Genomic DNA, 17,194 nt, shown 5'->3' with positions numbered 1-17,194 from the left:
CCATCCCCGGCAGCGGCGGCGCCGGACGTGCGGGGGAAAAATTACAGGGTGTCTTAAGATTTCTCTTAAGAGGTGAACGGCGAAAGCCTACTCTTCCTCCTCTTATCATTCACCTCTTTCTCTTCTGTCTTTCATTGCAGGTCATTAGAAGTAATTAGTTATTATTAGTCACTACTAAGCATTTTTAGTCATTTGTAAGCAATTGTAGTCGACACAAGTCGTCGTTAGACATATAGGTCATTTAGTAGTCATTACAAGTCATTTCAGTCATTATTAGTCATTACTGCTCATTAGTAAGCATTTTTAGTCATTTGTAATCAATTGTGGTCATTACACGATGAGTGGCAACGGGAACAGCACCGCCAATATACACAACGACATCGTGCTCGGGCTACGCAGGACGCAGCAGTTACTGCCCAAAGTAAGCCACGCACAGAGCGCCTGCAGAACAGCGCGAATTCAATGAGCGACGAAAGAACAGCAACGTCAATATGCACAACGCTGGGGCGGCGCCACTATATTTACTACAGTGGCATCCAAGACAAGTGAGTTCCTTCGGGGGGGGGGGACGCGGGGAACTTATGCGTTGTGTTTTGGCTATGTTTAACTGGGCAGTAAGCCTTCTAAACACATCAGTGTGAATGATTTCCAGCATCGCATTTGGATATAAAATAAAATTTAGCATATTTACACAGCAGTGCTTCTACTAAGAAAATTAAACTTCATATAATACATGGTACAGCAGATACATTAAAAGAGTATTAAAGAAAAGAAAAAAAGAACACAGGTACCCAGCAGCAACAAAATAACATCATTAACTAGATTCAAAAGAGTAATTTCACAATAAGAGAGGGAACTAACACTATTCTAAGCAATGTGCATATTAATTCATACTTTGATAAAGACGCGCTAAATTACAAAAATATACACCATTGTGGCGCCGGCTGGTGATTCTAAACGATGGAAATGGGAAAAAGAATAACAAAAATGTATATAGGAAAGTAATAACCAAAACAAATAGAAGGAGAGAACTGCAAAAATAGAGCACGCAATAGGCATTTCAGTCAGTGTCACATTTGACCATACAGTACAGCAGGTTTCACAAACACATATAACAGCTCTCCGACTATACACTGTTCAATACACAAGTTAGGCCACCGACGTGGCCTCGAACAGCACCCTATATGCAGTTTCTTTCAACGCGATGACAGGGACAGAGGAAGGATTTGTCACAACCACAGATGCCAATGTCTACGCTGTGACAGTGCAAGACAAAACACAGCCGGGATTTATTCGATAGTGTAGCGGGGTGTTCTGTTGCCGGTATAAGTATCGGTCCTACGCCCATGCTGCAAAATTTTCCCGCGTAAGTGCCGCAGAGATACGGTGGGGTATCATCATACCGGCATACTAGTGCAGACGTATACGTCTATTACTGTGCGCAGCATCAAACATGTCCTCAACACGCTGAAGATCTATCTTCAAGAGATCGCTCGACCGTAAGCACAGCTAGCTCGCTAAGACGGTTAATAGTCATCTTGCTGCAAAGATAAGTCTTCAATCTTCGAAGGCACGTCAACGTGCGCTCGCAAGGTGATGACGATGTCGGTATCGTCACGGCGATAACAACGCTTGTGCAGTACGTGTAAGGCTAGTTTATATTCTCCCAAGACAGACGCCAATTGCAGTAGTGTCTCTATATCTTGCACTTCCTTTCGGCTTCGATGCGCTGAAGATGTTTCGTTACCAGCGTGTACTCAGTGCAACTTCAACGCTTTCGATGTCGTATGCATCGTGGTCGGCGAAACGTTCGTTTAAGGAGATGTCCATAAAATTCCCACTCCGCAGGCACTGACTCCGCAGAGCACACCATTATTCTTCGTGAACCGCCTAGTCAGCTTCGCAATCAGGTGGTCGGAAACGGGTGGAAAAACTTTGAATCTGTATGTTTCCCTTGAATTTCAAGATTCATCAAATGACCGTCCTTCGGTCAATGCATACTGTTCTAAATGAAGTGGAAGGCGCATGATTATCTGCTTTCCTCTTTGGGACACTGCGTTCTACTCAGAAGTACTGCAGGTTTGCGCCCAGACACTGTCAAACGCGTTCTGCGAATTTCTAATTTCGGAGAACTCGTCAATGAGTGCGCGTGCCATGAGGCATGCCTGACTAATATTGCAGTCTCTACTTTGCAATAGGTCCGAAGGAACCTTAAGGCGCCATAGTACCTTGGCAAATAGGCTTAAATGGAAGAGAAACGAATAGTTCATTTGCTTAAGCAGACCTCTAGCTTCCGTAGCCCGGCGGGCTGCTGTTTGTAGCGATGACTTTGGCGATACACACAAGGACAGCAGGAAAGCTTTTCATTGGCGCTGTGCACGCCGCTATCTCGCAGCCCCACCGTGTATCGCTGAGACTCTGAAGCTCTATCACTTGCAAACCCAACCTTTCCTGCACATCTACGCGTACAGTGAGTGAAGTGCAGATCCACCCAAGAAAACATAGAGACATTCTGAAAGAGAGAAAATATCCCTCACCGGTTTTATCACCTTGCAGACATTCGCGATGATTAGAGTCAGGCGTTGGTTCAGGCAGTGGACGTACACTGCCTGCGGTACTTCCTTGCTGAAAGCGCCTGGACGAGGTACCGCTCATGACCCTCGCACCGTCATCTGGTTGAGTAATGCACAGCCGAGCATCCATGCATCAGCGATTCAACGTTTCCCTTACATAGCCCAGGAGCGTCCTTGCATCCAAGTGCTCAGCGTTGCGGAATCAAAGAACCCGCTCTTACGTAGCATGTTACTGCAACTGAAGCTACACTGACGTAGTACCTTACTACAGCTGATAATTGTTCTGTCTTGCTCAGGTATTTGGTTCCATCGACAGTAAGTGCAAAGCACTTGGAGCTTGTTAATACTTGTTAATGTGATGTGGCTGAGAATTTCGAGGATCTGGTCATGTATCGAAGGATGAGCATACTTCGCGTTCGCCGCTCCACCATTCAGTTTCTTTCTAACAATATCATCAAGTTTGCCAAAAAGTTCAAGAGCTCAACGAAGTTTCCATTGTTCTCACTTGTGGCGCTTTCATCGTGGCCCCTCTGAGCGATTCCCTGAACGGCAGTGAATCGCAAAGTATCTGCCAATCTTACTATAGAGGCGATTTCCCTGCACCTATCTAAGTACGCGTCGCTAAGATGTGTTGCAACTGACTTGCTCTGTCTTCTCGACTTCATCTGCATGTAGGAAACCAACGATGTCTGGAAAGACTTATGCGCGAGGGAGTTTTTGTGCTTTCAGAAACCAATATCTTTTTATATGTTTTTTTTCAGTTACTGTATGCACCACTGGCAAATACAGATTTCTAATTGGCGCCAGTATGAAACATTCTGCAAGGGTAACAGAAAGCTGCGTCAGCCTACGCGCTGTACTCACACCAAGGAAATAGGCGCCGTACCAGTCCGAGTGGAAGCTTCTGCTCAATTTGCCGTACTTAGATGGAAATGGGTTCAGTATTGGCTGTGTGGGTGACTGTCTTAAATTTGGAAATGTCCAACTGGCCTGAATGATCGACATCCACATCCGAGGCGGTGAATTCGGTCACAGAATCAGGTTCATCCTCTGCTGCACACGATGCAGAAAGCTCGTCGCATTCACTGTCCAAGGCGAAGAGCATTTCTAAGACGTTTACCGACTCATTCATCACTCGCCTATCAAGAAGTCAACGCAGCTTTGTCGCCGACCGTTGACGGGTCAAGAAAATGACTTCTACCTGAAAATGACAAGCGGAACTAAGCGATGAAAGGGGCCCGAGTCGACGGCTACCGAAAAATAGTGCCTACCTTGGATTCCCAGGTTGCTACTCGGTCACATATTTCATACCATCGGAGGAGGAGTTCGGCGGAACGGCGTGAAATCCTGGGTGGGATATTGCGACCAATTCAACATTTGTGATTGGCCCGATGCAGTCATCAGATTCCCTAGTCTAGTCGCCTAAGGAAGACGAGAGGATAAAAAGCGAGGACGTTTCGTTCAGAGAGGCTGATGTGCACCACTGGTGTGAAAGACGTTTAATATGCTCCTACATGAAGTGGGCTTCCGTACCTGGAGACACTGTGCTTAATGCAAACAAATTCTTTTAAAGCGAAGCTTCCTTTGCCTATTCCTTCGACTTTCCCAGTGCTGCTGCTGCTGCTTCTGTCTAGCACACCGCATCGGGTGGTGGTTCAGAGCATATGTGTACATGACAGGAGCACGGTAGAGAGTAAAGGTGACGCGAGAAACTCGCTTGGACTTTTGCACCACGTCGAATGTGCACAATACCCTCTGGAGCTCCCTGGGCGTGACCACATTAGCCTCTTGACAGCTTTAATTATCCGTGAGCCCCTGCAAAAGCACTGCAGAAACTGCAGCGCTTACCTTTCTACAAACGTGCAATTTCAGAGCGTAGCTGGATAAAATGGTGGCGAGGCAGGGGTAGAGGAAGCAGACATAGGGTAGAACAGACGCAATCTCTAAATTAGTGATTAACAGCCTTGTCACTCTTCGTTCGTAGTTCCCATTCAACGGGAAGGGAGGGGGAGACAGGGAAAAGGTGACGTGAGAAGGCAACGAAATGCTACTACTATAGACACGACAGCGGTAGCGGGGAAGCAGAATAAAATGAAGTTCAAGGTAAGGTACGTTTGTGCTATTTAAAAAAAAACGCCAAGCAAATATGTGAAGCCTACAGCTTACGCACGGCGTGCAGAAAACGACCCGCATTAATTAAAGCAAACCGCAGGGTCTAGGAGACTACACGGAAGCGGTCGCTAGTCAAATCAACACTTCTGTGTCCGCTGCGGTAGCTTAGCAGCTATGTCGTTGCTCGAGTCGCAAATTTTATCCCGAACGCGGAAGCCGAATTTCGGCGGGAGCGAAAAAAAAAGCGCCCATGCAGTTAGATTTAGGGACACGTTAAAATTTACCATGGTGTCAAAATTAATCCGCAGTACGCCACTACGGCGTCCTTCATAATCCGATTGTGGTTTTGGCACGTACAGCCCCATCATTCAACTAAAGTTTAATACTTCTGCCACGTCGGGATGTTCCATGTGAGGCAATGAATATACTCAACTCTCTGAGAGGTTATAAAATATGGCGCACAACAATTCCTCAAGCAAACACTTCTTCCTGTGTGTTCTGTGTAATACGCAGACAAACAGCAGGGGTGCACGCAAGGTAACGTTTAACGTCAACTCAGCACTCTCGCGTTCGACTGAACGTTGAAGAAATGGAACATTCGCGTCAACATGGAGCAATGCAGACCGAACAACGAAGAAGTGTAGCCCATTTTTAAATCTGTTTAGAACCATTGAAACTATTTTTATGTTATTGCGGCAGTTCGCGCTGTATTTCAAGCGCATACTCAATCACAAGCCCGAGGGTAATTGCTTGTCATCAGAAATTTTCTATAATAAATTGTTGTGCTTAAACAAGGCCGTCCTTTGTAAGCGGCGCTGCTTTCATGCATCTGCTTCCAAATTATAGGACATCAAAATTGATAGTTTTTGATACCGCCGACCATGGGTCAGCTTTTCGGTGCCCTTGGGGGGGGTGAAGGGGGAGGGCGGCAGGTGGGAAATTTGGGGGGTGACCGCCCCCCAGTTGTGTGGGAAGGATGACAACTATTTGAAGGTAGCGCGGGTTGTGCCTTCTGACCAAGTGTAGCATATCTGTTTGTATAAAGCCGTAACAATATTGTGAAACGTTACATAAACATTCATGGCAAAAAGCCTTTTGAAATCGTTTTTAAGGCGTCCACATCAGGAGTATTATTTGGGGGTAAAGTCTTTGATTGAAGATGGTTCACCCGAAATAATTTCGTGAATTTCGTGACCGGGAATGGAACCTGCGACCTCACACGCTTAGAAGCAAAACACCCCGGCGGGTCGGCATGAGCCTGCTTGTAACCTGCGCTCTAGAAGCTCTCCATCTACGCAAGTCCTGGCCGGCCCAACTATCGTCGACGGCAATGAAGAATGATTTCGCGTTTTAAACGCCGCCCAGTGATCTTAATTAAGAGAGACGCCCCGGGTGCTCCGTCAACTCTCCACACCGCACCCATCTCGAACGCGTAGATTGTGCTCGCTTCAGTCGCTGTGTCCGCGGCTTTTAGCAAAGCATATCGCGTCGGAGACGCCACGAGTGCCCTGTATGCGATGTGGTCGTTTTTGTTTTCGCCCAAAAAATTGCACCCCGCTCCATCACACACTAAAAAAAGTTTAGAAATCTTAGAGCAGCGCAGCTTCATCGGTCTCCGAAGGTGGCAAGAAAATTGTGCAACGATGATCCACGTGTGCGTGCCATGAATTCCGAGGTATTCGAATTGACGAATTCGTTCTCGCAAGATTACGTTCGGTTCCATTGTCCCGATGGGTGTTAAACTGTGCTTTCATCGCTTATCCACATACCTGCATGTGCAGCATTACACACGCGAACTGATTGGACGATTGGTTGGCTTAAATGTTCCAGGGAGTTGTTGTAGTAAGAGCGTTACCTGCCGCAGGCATACTTTGCCTGCGGCAATCAACACTCTTCTACTACTGTTTATCAATCTATGAACTTTATTTGTCACTGCATGGTCAGTTCCCTCATTGTTACGTGCCATAATTCCAAGGACTTAACGTATCAATGTTTCCAAAGGTTGCGCAAGCCACTTCGTTCTCTGCTTCCAACTTGACGGGGGACCCGCGAACTTCCTTTTTCTCTTTTTGTTCCTTCTTGGGTGGCTCGACGTTCGCGTAATATGAAGCAACATACTGCGAACTACAGGGCGAAACAAAAGGCAATTTACGTGCTGCAGAGTTTGCCCCCCCTCCGTACCGTTCGCTCGCCGAAGACCTGCTTGCCTGTCGTCTCGGTGAACCGGAGGAAGCAATTCATCACGACCACGCAGTGGGCGCATTACGGAGGAGGTTATCACCCGCAGAGGCCAGGCGGAAAGCGAGTTGAAAGTCGAGACGACGTCGACGGAGACGACGACGACTCACGGAGCCGTGGCGGCAACGCGTGCAAACGCGCACGTCAACGAATGTGCACACAGAAGCCGTGGCCCGCCACGGTTGCGAGTCTGGCAGCATTCGTTGCGGTAAGCAATCAACGCCTCGCCCTTGGAGCCCGGTAGTTGATGTTTCTTTTGTCGTAACGCATAGCCCGAGGCGCGTGTATAGATAGCCGTGAACCTTATAGCTGGGCGCCGACTAGCCGGCGACGTGGTCTCCCGGCGCGAGAGAAGCTGTTTTGTGAAAGAAGGAGCGCACCGCTTTCTGACGTCGCTTCGGGAATGTAGGCCTCGCGGAACGTCTGTCGCGTCCGCGGTCTTGAGGGATTGGAGCCATGATACCTGCGTTTTCCGCAAATGTTTGTCCCTACTTGTCGCTTAGCTAAAGTCTTTGAAAGTAAAAGTTCAAAAGACCGTTGCTTGTGCACTCTTACTGCGATTCCACATAGGTTGCACTAAGTAATTGAAACAGTTGTAAAAATGTCTGACTTAGTGAAATTAATCCACGCGGTTAATGTACACGAGGCGTCGGCCCTTCCTTTGGTGCAGCTTCTTGCTACCGCTGATATTTAACGCTTAATTTGGCTCCACACAGGTCCCACTAAGTACGTAAGACACCTTCATGTCGTTCCCAAATAGGTTCCACTAACTGCAACATATGCGTAAAAATGTCCCCCTTACTTAGTGAAAAGTGAAATAAGAATAAGGGTGCAACTTTAAAGGTCAGCACTCGGCGTGTGTGCGTGTTTGCCACCTACAGCTGTGCCATCTATTGCGCTGTTCGCGTCGAGAAAAGTTTCCGGCCGGTACTTCGTTTTGATGTAGAAACAATGCGCGAAAGCATACGAAGAATAAATATCGACGGGACTGGAAAGAACGCCTAAGAAAGTCGTAAGATTGCCCATCGACATACCTGCTTACCTCTCAAAATGACCATCTGCGAAGCCCGACTCCGTTTGTTGGATTTGCGGGCAGCGTACTAACACGATGCACGCGTCTTGAGAACGCCCTGCAGTGAGGCGGGCGTGTTCGTATTCGAACTTGGATAACGGTTTAACACGAACAGGCAAGGACACAAGCGGGACGTAGACACCATGATGCGCGAATGAGAATCTCTCAGCACCCTATTATCTTCTTAATATTTGGGGTTTTACGTGCCAAAACCACTTTCTGATTATGAGGCACGCCGTAGTGGAGGACTCCGGAAATTTTGACCACCTGGGGTTCTTTAACGTGCACCTAAATCTAAGCACACGGGTGTTTTCGCATTTCGCCCCCATCGAAATGCGGCCGCCGTGGCCGGGATTCGATCCCGCGACCTCGTGCTCAGCAGCCCAACACCATAGCCACTGAGCAACCCCTATTATCTTGCCCGTTGTTACCTTACCCTTAACTTATCCTTAAAGCACCCTTCACGTTACCCTTGCTTCATAATTGTGCATGCCAATATATTGCATCAAAAGCTAAAGCATTGATGAAAATAATGGCATTTAAAACATGTCGCGTACACATTGAACATCTTTCTGATTGGAGTGCATACGCTGCAAGTTTGAACAATATGTTCGAAGTCTTTTATTAAAACCAATTGGAAGGTAAACAAATGGATGTTTGTTCTCAGTGTCAGTACGGCTGTCATGTAGCGGGTTCACTTATTTCATTGCTCCATTATTTTAGTGGTTGCACGGAGAGGTGGTTTCCAAAAAATGCGCTAGACACGGAGTAGTTGATGTTCTCGTATCCATCTTTCCTGTAGAGCGTTCGCGCACAGAGTCCACATTCATTACATGGGGTTAAACTCACTGAAGAAGGTAAAATTGTTAATTCGTTCTATAGCTGTTCGCTTTCATGCTTCTGAAGATGCAAGAAAAGGGGTGAAAATATATTTTTAATGGACATAATGAATTAGCACCTGAAGGGGTCATCGCGTGCGCCAATTAACATGCATACTTGAATGCATGACTTACACCTGGGCAATCTGGGCCACCCCTCCCGAGGACGTGAGTCAGGTTCTGTGATTGCTCCTGGCACACCAACTCTGTCACATACAGGGTAGGATGGCCATCCAATTATCCAATAATATTATTTGGGGTTTTACGTGCCAAAACCACTTTCTGATTATGAGGCACGCCGTAGTGGAGGACTCCGGAAATTTTGACCACCTGGGGTTCTTTAACGTGCACCTAAATCTAAGCACACGGGTGTTTTTGCATTTCGCCCCCATCGAAATGCGGCCGCCGTGGCCGGGATTCGATCCCGCGACCTCGTGCTCAGCAGCCCAACACCATAGCCACTGAGCAACCACGGCGGGTCATCCAATTATCCACTTCAACATCGCCGCCACATTGCCACACCCATGAACGAAGACGACTAAGACCACAGAGCCGTGATTACATAAAGATTTCTTCTTCTTAAAAGCGAAGACTCCGTTTACTCTCAATTCCAGACCTATGAGTAGACATTTGTGCATCCGGCATAGAATAAAGCAAACGCTCAACGTCGACTCTGAGAAGGCAGAACCACTGGTGTAGAGGGTAAATAAATAAATATATATATATATATATATATATATATATATATATATATATATATATTAATAATACTGTTTAGTTCTTTGTAGCGAACGGACCTTGGAACGTAAATACAGTCAGCTACAAAAGTTTGCGGGACGCGAGTTCCAGGGACATATATAAATCGCTGCTCTATTAAGGTATGCTTCTAATTTGTTGGATCACAAGGTAAGTCGAAAAAGCAAGCGCAGACGGAAACCTTGAAATCGAGGCTATACGTACAGGCTTCGAGATAGTTTCTTTCGGTGAAATAATGTGTAAAAAGGATTAGGGTGTGACTGTGAACGTTTGTGAATTCACAGGACTGTGAATGGTCCTGTGAACTTTTGTGGCCGACTGTGCATTGGGATGTGTGGATAGATAAGGACTAACGCTTTTGCTTCTCAGAATACCTTGCATTTAAAAAGCATATAGTACCTCATAGTACCGCACTCTTTTATGAGGTACCGGAACTTACAATACTACGACCCTTAAGGAATTAACGTGTTTTTTGTTTGTTTCCTGTAGCCACTTTCTTGAGTAAACAGTGTACTTAGTGCACAAAAACTTCTTTTGAAAGGAATTATGTGTCACCCATTCGACAGTAGTCGAAGCTACAAAGGAAAAGCTTTGGTCCCGCATTCTGTATCCGGAACAGGGCAAATGTTTCTTCAACTGCGAAATTTTCCGAGAAAACCTCATTGGTTTCCTTTGTAGTTTCAGCTACTGTCGGGTGGATAACAAATTTGAGCTTTCATGATATTTTCTCCACCTTGTGTTCTTCCGCAGAAATTACGTGCCAAGACGTTCTTTTTTTCTTTCTTTCAAGATCCGGTGGCACGGTTGTTGCGGGCGCATGTTTACAGCAGAAGTGGGGGTGCAGCGAAGATGACAGATCGGTGGCCGTTTGTCCAATGCTACGTGCCTTACTGTTCGGGTGTCCTGCGTCTGCCAATATTGAGTTCTCTCTTCCTACAGTCTCTCTCTCTTTCTTTGTCATATTTCTTTCTGCTTTTTTGGGGTGTCACAGACGACAGTGCTATGGATTCTCGTGCGAACCCGCAAAGCAAACGCTTTTGTTATATGTTTTGTGGTTCTATATAGTACTACCACTGTCGCTGAAAAAAAAAAAGATAACTATCAAAAGCCCTACGCACTTGAAATAGGGAAGGATATAGTTCAAGTCGCTGGGAAAGCCTGAAGGGTATGATTGAGGGCCGCGGGAATTTTAGGAAGTTTAGAACTTGTCGGATGAATCTGTCGTTTGCTTCTTCGTGTGCTGCCCACGCCACATTTGCCGAGGGCGGTGTAGGTCACGGCCTCTGGCTGCCGCCGCTTGCATGCGAGTGATTTCGAGTTAAAATTGGTTGCCACGGGAACACTAGTAGCTGCGTGCTGATTTGAATCCACGGAGTTAACCTCGATTTATTTACAAACGACGACTCGAGGCTGCTGCGGAGGTCAGTGGAGCGCGTCTGTCACGTTGGCCGGTGTTTATGGGGCTGATTGGGCGGTGTTTATCATTGTCTGCACGTGCCTGACGGATTGCATAACTTAATGTTATTTTTTGTTCCCACGTGAAATTTTTCGAGAAGGCTTTTCGCTCATTCGTTGCTTCCAATATTATTCATTGTTTTGTTGTTGTTAGAAAGGGAGGTATTAGGCGAATTGTATTTTTTTTTCTAAGGAAGATCGACATCACCATAATATGTGGACCTAACATTCCACAAGGTGCGTTGGATCATCAAGTGACACTAGGACGGAAGTTTTTTTTTTACAGGTGCCAATTGCAGGACTGCGCGTTGGCTGTTTATGTCATGTCAAATGCGATGATGGGGAAACAGGGAAATTAGAGGAGTCGTCGTAAAGGTTTTCGTTCGTAAGAACTGACTGGCCCTAGACCGGACGCCTATGCCAATATCTCCGACATGCAACACGATTGGCCAGGGCTTCCTCTTGCGAATAGTCCTAGCTTAAGAACAATGCGAATGCTGGCTCCAATTCTCATCCCATGGTGTTCGCGTGGCGTATATGTATATATCCGCTATATATGCACCCACTTCAACCACAGAACCAGCGAGGCATTTTCTAGTCGAGTCCTCCACACGGCAAGTGACTGCTTGCGCAAGCATTATTGATGGCAGTGATCGCTTATAGGAATCCATCATTCTCCAAGATGGCAGATCACGCGTGGTCTGCGGCGGTTCTATATATCGCTCGCCGCGTGCCATCGCTTCTGCCTGCAGGGCTGTTATTCCCCCAGGGAATCGTTTCGCATTGTCCCGGATACATGTGGCCTTCACAGTTCAATAAACAGAATCGTGTAGGCTGTACACGTGACGACGCAGTTGCTCAACAGATCTTATCAGCCGCAGTGAACGCGGATTATGACACTTTTCCGGCTCGACTCAGTGGCTGTCACATTCTCGAAGCGTTCCTCGCCGTGGAGGCGTTTTAATTTTTTGTTGTCCTGGACGCAGTCGCTTATTAGCTGCAGAATACGGGAGTACGTCGAAGGGCAGGATACCCTAGAGCTAAGTGAAGGCGACAAGAAGAAAAGTAATTATTCAAAATTAGGGGAGTGCCGAAAACGAAATAAGCATGCAAACTAAGAAAAAAAAAGACAGGAAGAAAGAGAAAGGAAACTGTGCACGCATTGGACGTTAGAAGATGCACGTAATCTACGCTAATTACGCTAACCTAGGAAGTGTTCTGCACTTGCGCACTGAAAAGTTAAAAGAGTGCGAAAGTAGCACAATCATAAATAACTTATGAAAGCGCAAAGAACGCATGCACTCTTGCTCCAAGCTACTGACTTCCCCCTCCCCCTACCGCTCTCCCCCAAGAAAGAGAAAAAATATTGCCTACACAAGGTCACTGAGGAATCCACGATGTTATTGGCATCTTACTCAGGGCGCGAAATTGAAAAATAAATGCAGAAGGCTGGTCCATTTGCTCACTGAACAAAAAAAAAGAAAAGAAAATGTTTCCGCCCCCCCCCCAAAGAAAAGAAGTTATATGAAAGATGAAACAAAGAAACCTTTTAAGGCGTAACAAGCGACTCTAGAATTATGAGCATGTCTCTTAGAATCCCATAATCTTTATACAAAGAGAGAAAGCTCTTTATTGAAATGCGGAGAATTCTTCCATCGTATATGTTGGCGCCTGTGTACGCTATTCTGCATATGTAAAGTGATCGAGGACAGAAGTGCCCTGGGAGAAGCAGGAAGGTAAGAGGGAAAAGAAAGATAAAGCAAGAAAAGATATAATCATGGCCTGTATAGAGGAGAGTCAGATGTGACAATATTGACTTAAATAGGCTTGTTTGTAAAATATTGGAATATCTTGAGTAATACCTTTCAGGAATGCGAACAACTGTGCCTACAATAATTGTTCGCCGTTACTATGACGTAACAGCCAAGCTGAGGCGAAATCCGATTTTGTGGTAAGTTGATCGGCCCCACCTAATTGCCTAGAAGCGCGCTATTTTCGGCCGCCGCCGCTGGACTATACGTCGGGCAACCTTGAGCGCACGCCGCCTTTGGCGTTGCGAAACTTTCTTCACGGGGCCGTGCACGATCCGTGCGTGGCTTATGACTTAGCCGCGTTGGATGGGGCGCAACATTCCGTGGCCTTCGCTCTATTATTATATTATCTTCGCTCGGATTGGTGGCCATATAAGCGTCATCGCCAGAAGCGTTGGCCGTTGACCGCGATCTTTATTCGTTAAATGGCGGGCTGCGAAGCGACCCGCCCCTGTCACGCCTTCCTGGCGATTCGAAAATGTGCGCCGCTCGGGACTCTGCCTTCGTGTGCGAGAGTTGCACGTGAATTCATTTTTGATGGCGGCTATAGAATAGCCTTCGTCACACGGCCGACGGAATACAATCTCCATTCGTTGCTTCCCACGACCTTCCTTGAAGAAATTCTGGCTCACGCGCTCAACTCAATCAATTATAGCGCTGACAGGCACGCGATTTAGACGGGTTCGTAATGGCTACGTCATCGAAGCTGCGCCCTGCTTGCTTGCTTGCTTGCAAAGCACTGCGGTGCCTTTCTTTTTGGCCTCAAGGTCAAGCTACAAGCACGCCATGGTAGTCTTGTACTTTTGTTGTTTTTGAACAGCTAACTGAGTTCTGTGTAATAGAAGAGGATAGCCAGGGACTTAGTAGCCTAACCTATCCCTAAGCCAGCCTAGCCAAATGAAACAACAGGATCGCTATTGTTTCATTAATATACAAGGAATGTAAACAATATAGAAACGTTTATTCACATTTTTATAATTTATTATGTCGTTCACACGGAAAGCCACGGCATACTAAAGCTCCAAAAAAGAGCCGAGCATAGAAACCACGCATATTTCCTGACTTTGTCGTACATGCCACACGAACGTGATTATGTTTGGCCTAGAAAGTTGTTGTTGTTGAGTTGAGTTTAATGGCACATAAGCAGCTTAGGCTATCATGCGCCAAACACTAGGTATGGATTCTTTCAATAAGTTGGGACACCTCAGTGAGTCCTTGTCTGGGCAAGAGCCCGGAGAGTGGCCTAGAAAGTATTCAATTTTAATTCGTACTCGAAGAGGTGTAGACCCGACATGCGCCACTGCACTCAATAGTATAGGACAGCGTGGGCAAGACGTTTATCATTGGGAACTCAGTGCGTGCTGTGCCCGCTGGGAGTGTCGATGTCGTCTGGACATCTCGCAGTTTCTTGACCATACATATTTTACCGCGTTACTGCGGCTACCGGCATTGCGTCGACGCGGACGGTGGGCTTACTGAAATTAATACAGGAGCGAGACGAGACAACCAGAAGACGCCGAGCAGAAGTAGCTTGGAATGGTCGCCAGAAGTTCAACAAGCGCGTGAAGACAAAGCACTGCCCAGTGAACATCCAGACGATAACCGAAAGCGACAGCTTGGCATAAGTGAAGCAGAGAGTGAGAAAATTTTCGCCATGCCAGTCACGCTTTGACGACCCAGCTTAGGTTTCAGTGAAAGTGACTGATTGCCGGTGCATTCAAGGCACGCACATCTAGAGCGAAGGAGCCTTTCAATTCCAACAGGAGCCATTTCGAGTATACTGTAGCACGAGCAGACGATACCGCCCCCGATGCCACGTATAGCAGACGATACCTACTGACGCCAAGCAGCAACACACACAGAAGTGTGGAGACACACGCCCTTTTGGACAGAATAAGCGCAAACCAAATTCTTGCCAGCACTCTGTCTCTCGGATATCCCGAGACCGGTGCTATACTTCTCCATCACCTCGGTCGGCGGCATCGTCGTTTTCGTTTCTACGTGCGAAATTGAACGATCGCGTTCGGCCCTTGCCGCTTTTTATCTGAACACCGCTGGATGCGATGGACGAACACAGAAGCCAAATGGTAGTGCGCGGTCGAGAACCTCGGTGATTTATGGCTTTCGGCAGGCGCGCCGCGTTCGTGAGTCCGCCGTACATGCCCACCAGGGGGCGCGAAGCATCGCGCCATTTTCGACTTATCTCGCTCAGATTAAGAGCTCTGTCGGTTAGAGACACTTCGTTTCCTCTACGCAGCGGAAGGCGTCGAAGAGGCGCCAGCGTGATGCATAGGCGCATACGTGTAAAGGTTCGACCATAGAGGTCGCATTTTTCTAATGTACGTTTCTGGTGCTTGCTGCTGGTGGTATTTCCATTTGCAATGGCGGTTTCTTTGTTACGATCTGCCAGACTGTGGTGAAAGTCCGTGTCACGTGTTTGTGTGTGTGTGTGTGTGTTACGTGAGTGTCACGAGAGACAGGTTACTTTTGTTTGCGAAATACAGAAAGTGTGTTTCGCGCGCAGAACGTCGCAGAACGGCAAAGCTCAGTGTACCGTGAAATCACACATCTCTCTTCTCACCTCTCCGCCCTTTCTTTTTCGGATTTAGGCCCGTCAGGTTTCCCTCTCATGGTACGTTAGCGTAGAACAATAGGTACGTGTTTGTTAGTCTAGTACGATGACGACGACAACAACAATAACAAAAAAAAAAGAAAGAAACCCTCCCGTGAGACAATAACCATAGCTCATCACCCACCTTCCTTTTCCTTATCAAAAACTTCCTGTAGTCCTTTTTCTGATGATCATGCCCTGAGATAAACATAATGCATTTAGATTCAACCAAAAAAACGCCAAGGAAGGCAGCTTTCAGAGAACGTTGCCGAGTTTCATGTTTCATTATTTCTACACGTGTATATCTGAGTGTTCTTATGAAAATATAGAATAATGCTGATCCAACGCTCCTGTTCAAACCTATGTGAAGCGAAGCGTTCTTTAAGAAATATAAAAAGAAACCCGCCAGTTTATTTCATTCCATCGCTTGTTGCGCGGTCGTTGACATCATCTTTAAAACGTATTTTCTTCGCTGCTTTATTGTATAACTTCCTTATGTACCACAGTGTTATTGTTTTGTTTTCCTTTTTAACATGTTCTGATTGAGATTCGAATTGTTAATCGTTTTTGATATGTTATCATATTTCGAAAATTGTGACACTTGTGCTGTTGTTTGCTTCAGAGTGTCAACATGCTCTGGGTGCTGCAGCCTTTGTCAGACAAGAATATTGCCTTTTGCTGCAGCACCTGAGACAGCTATATGTCTCAAATAAATGAAATGAAAATGAAATGAAATCTCAATCTTCTCTGTTAACCTCCGAGATTTTGCTCATATGTTAGTGCCGGTAGAATGCAACGGTTGTACAGCTTTTCAAGGTAGCGGTAAGCTACCTTTCTTGATTTGGCAACGCCTGCAGTATGCGCTCCAACCCACTTCGTTCTTATGTAAAATATTTATGGATACCTCAATAGCGGACGAAGCCTACCTACGAAGCTATCACATTAAAATTTCGGAAGGTACTGTGACACACATACTTCATCATACCGACTACCTGGAGCGCAACCTAAATCAGCCAATCAGAAAAGCGAACACACAGCCCCACGGAGGCCTTCCGCGGCGGATTAGTCTGCGGCAGTGTAGTTAGCTGGCGAAAGCAGAATATGTATACACGCAATTTCGAAGTTCATTGGAAAATATTTCTTTGGATGAGAGCTGGATAAGAATGCTGTGTTTTATAGCGAAGCTCTTATGCGACTAAAAGCGCAAAGAAACACACACATAGGACTATTTTACCATCTAAAAAAAGGATAAGAAAAAAAACTACATTGCTCACAAAGTTTGCATTTTGATGAAAAGTGGGGTACCTCAGGGGCGATATGGGGAAATATTTTGAAGTATGTATATCAATCAGGGGTGGGAGGGGAGGGTGACCTTTTGGCCAATGTTATGGCGAAGTTGGATGAGTTGCTGCCTTTGTCAAAATGTCTTAACAGATGCTCCATAGCGTACGTTATATGCCGGAATGTTTAAAACGGGTAAGTCGTGTACGAGCAATGTTTTAAAGTTTGCGATTTGAATACATGCAACTGAAATAATTATTATTACAACACTTCAGGGAAACGGCTTCGCTGGAAATCGGGTTGGGATTCTGCATGACCGCACTAGTCTGCTGTCCTCTTTTTTCCTGCAAAGGTTCTATTTAACCGGCACTTTGGACACATTGCGCATGTGTTAAGCATAATATCCT

The sequence above is a fragment of the Dermacentor variabilis genome, chromosome 11 (assembly GCF_050947875.1).
Source record: "Dermacentor variabilis isolate Ectoservices chromosome 11, ASM5094787v1, whole genome shotgun sequence".
In the NCBI taxonomy this organism is placed as follows: domain Eukaryota; kingdom Metazoa; phylum Arthropoda; class Arachnida; order Ixodida; family Ixodidae; genus Dermacentor; species Dermacentor variabilis.
This window is presented reverse-complemented; position numbering follows the sequence as displayed.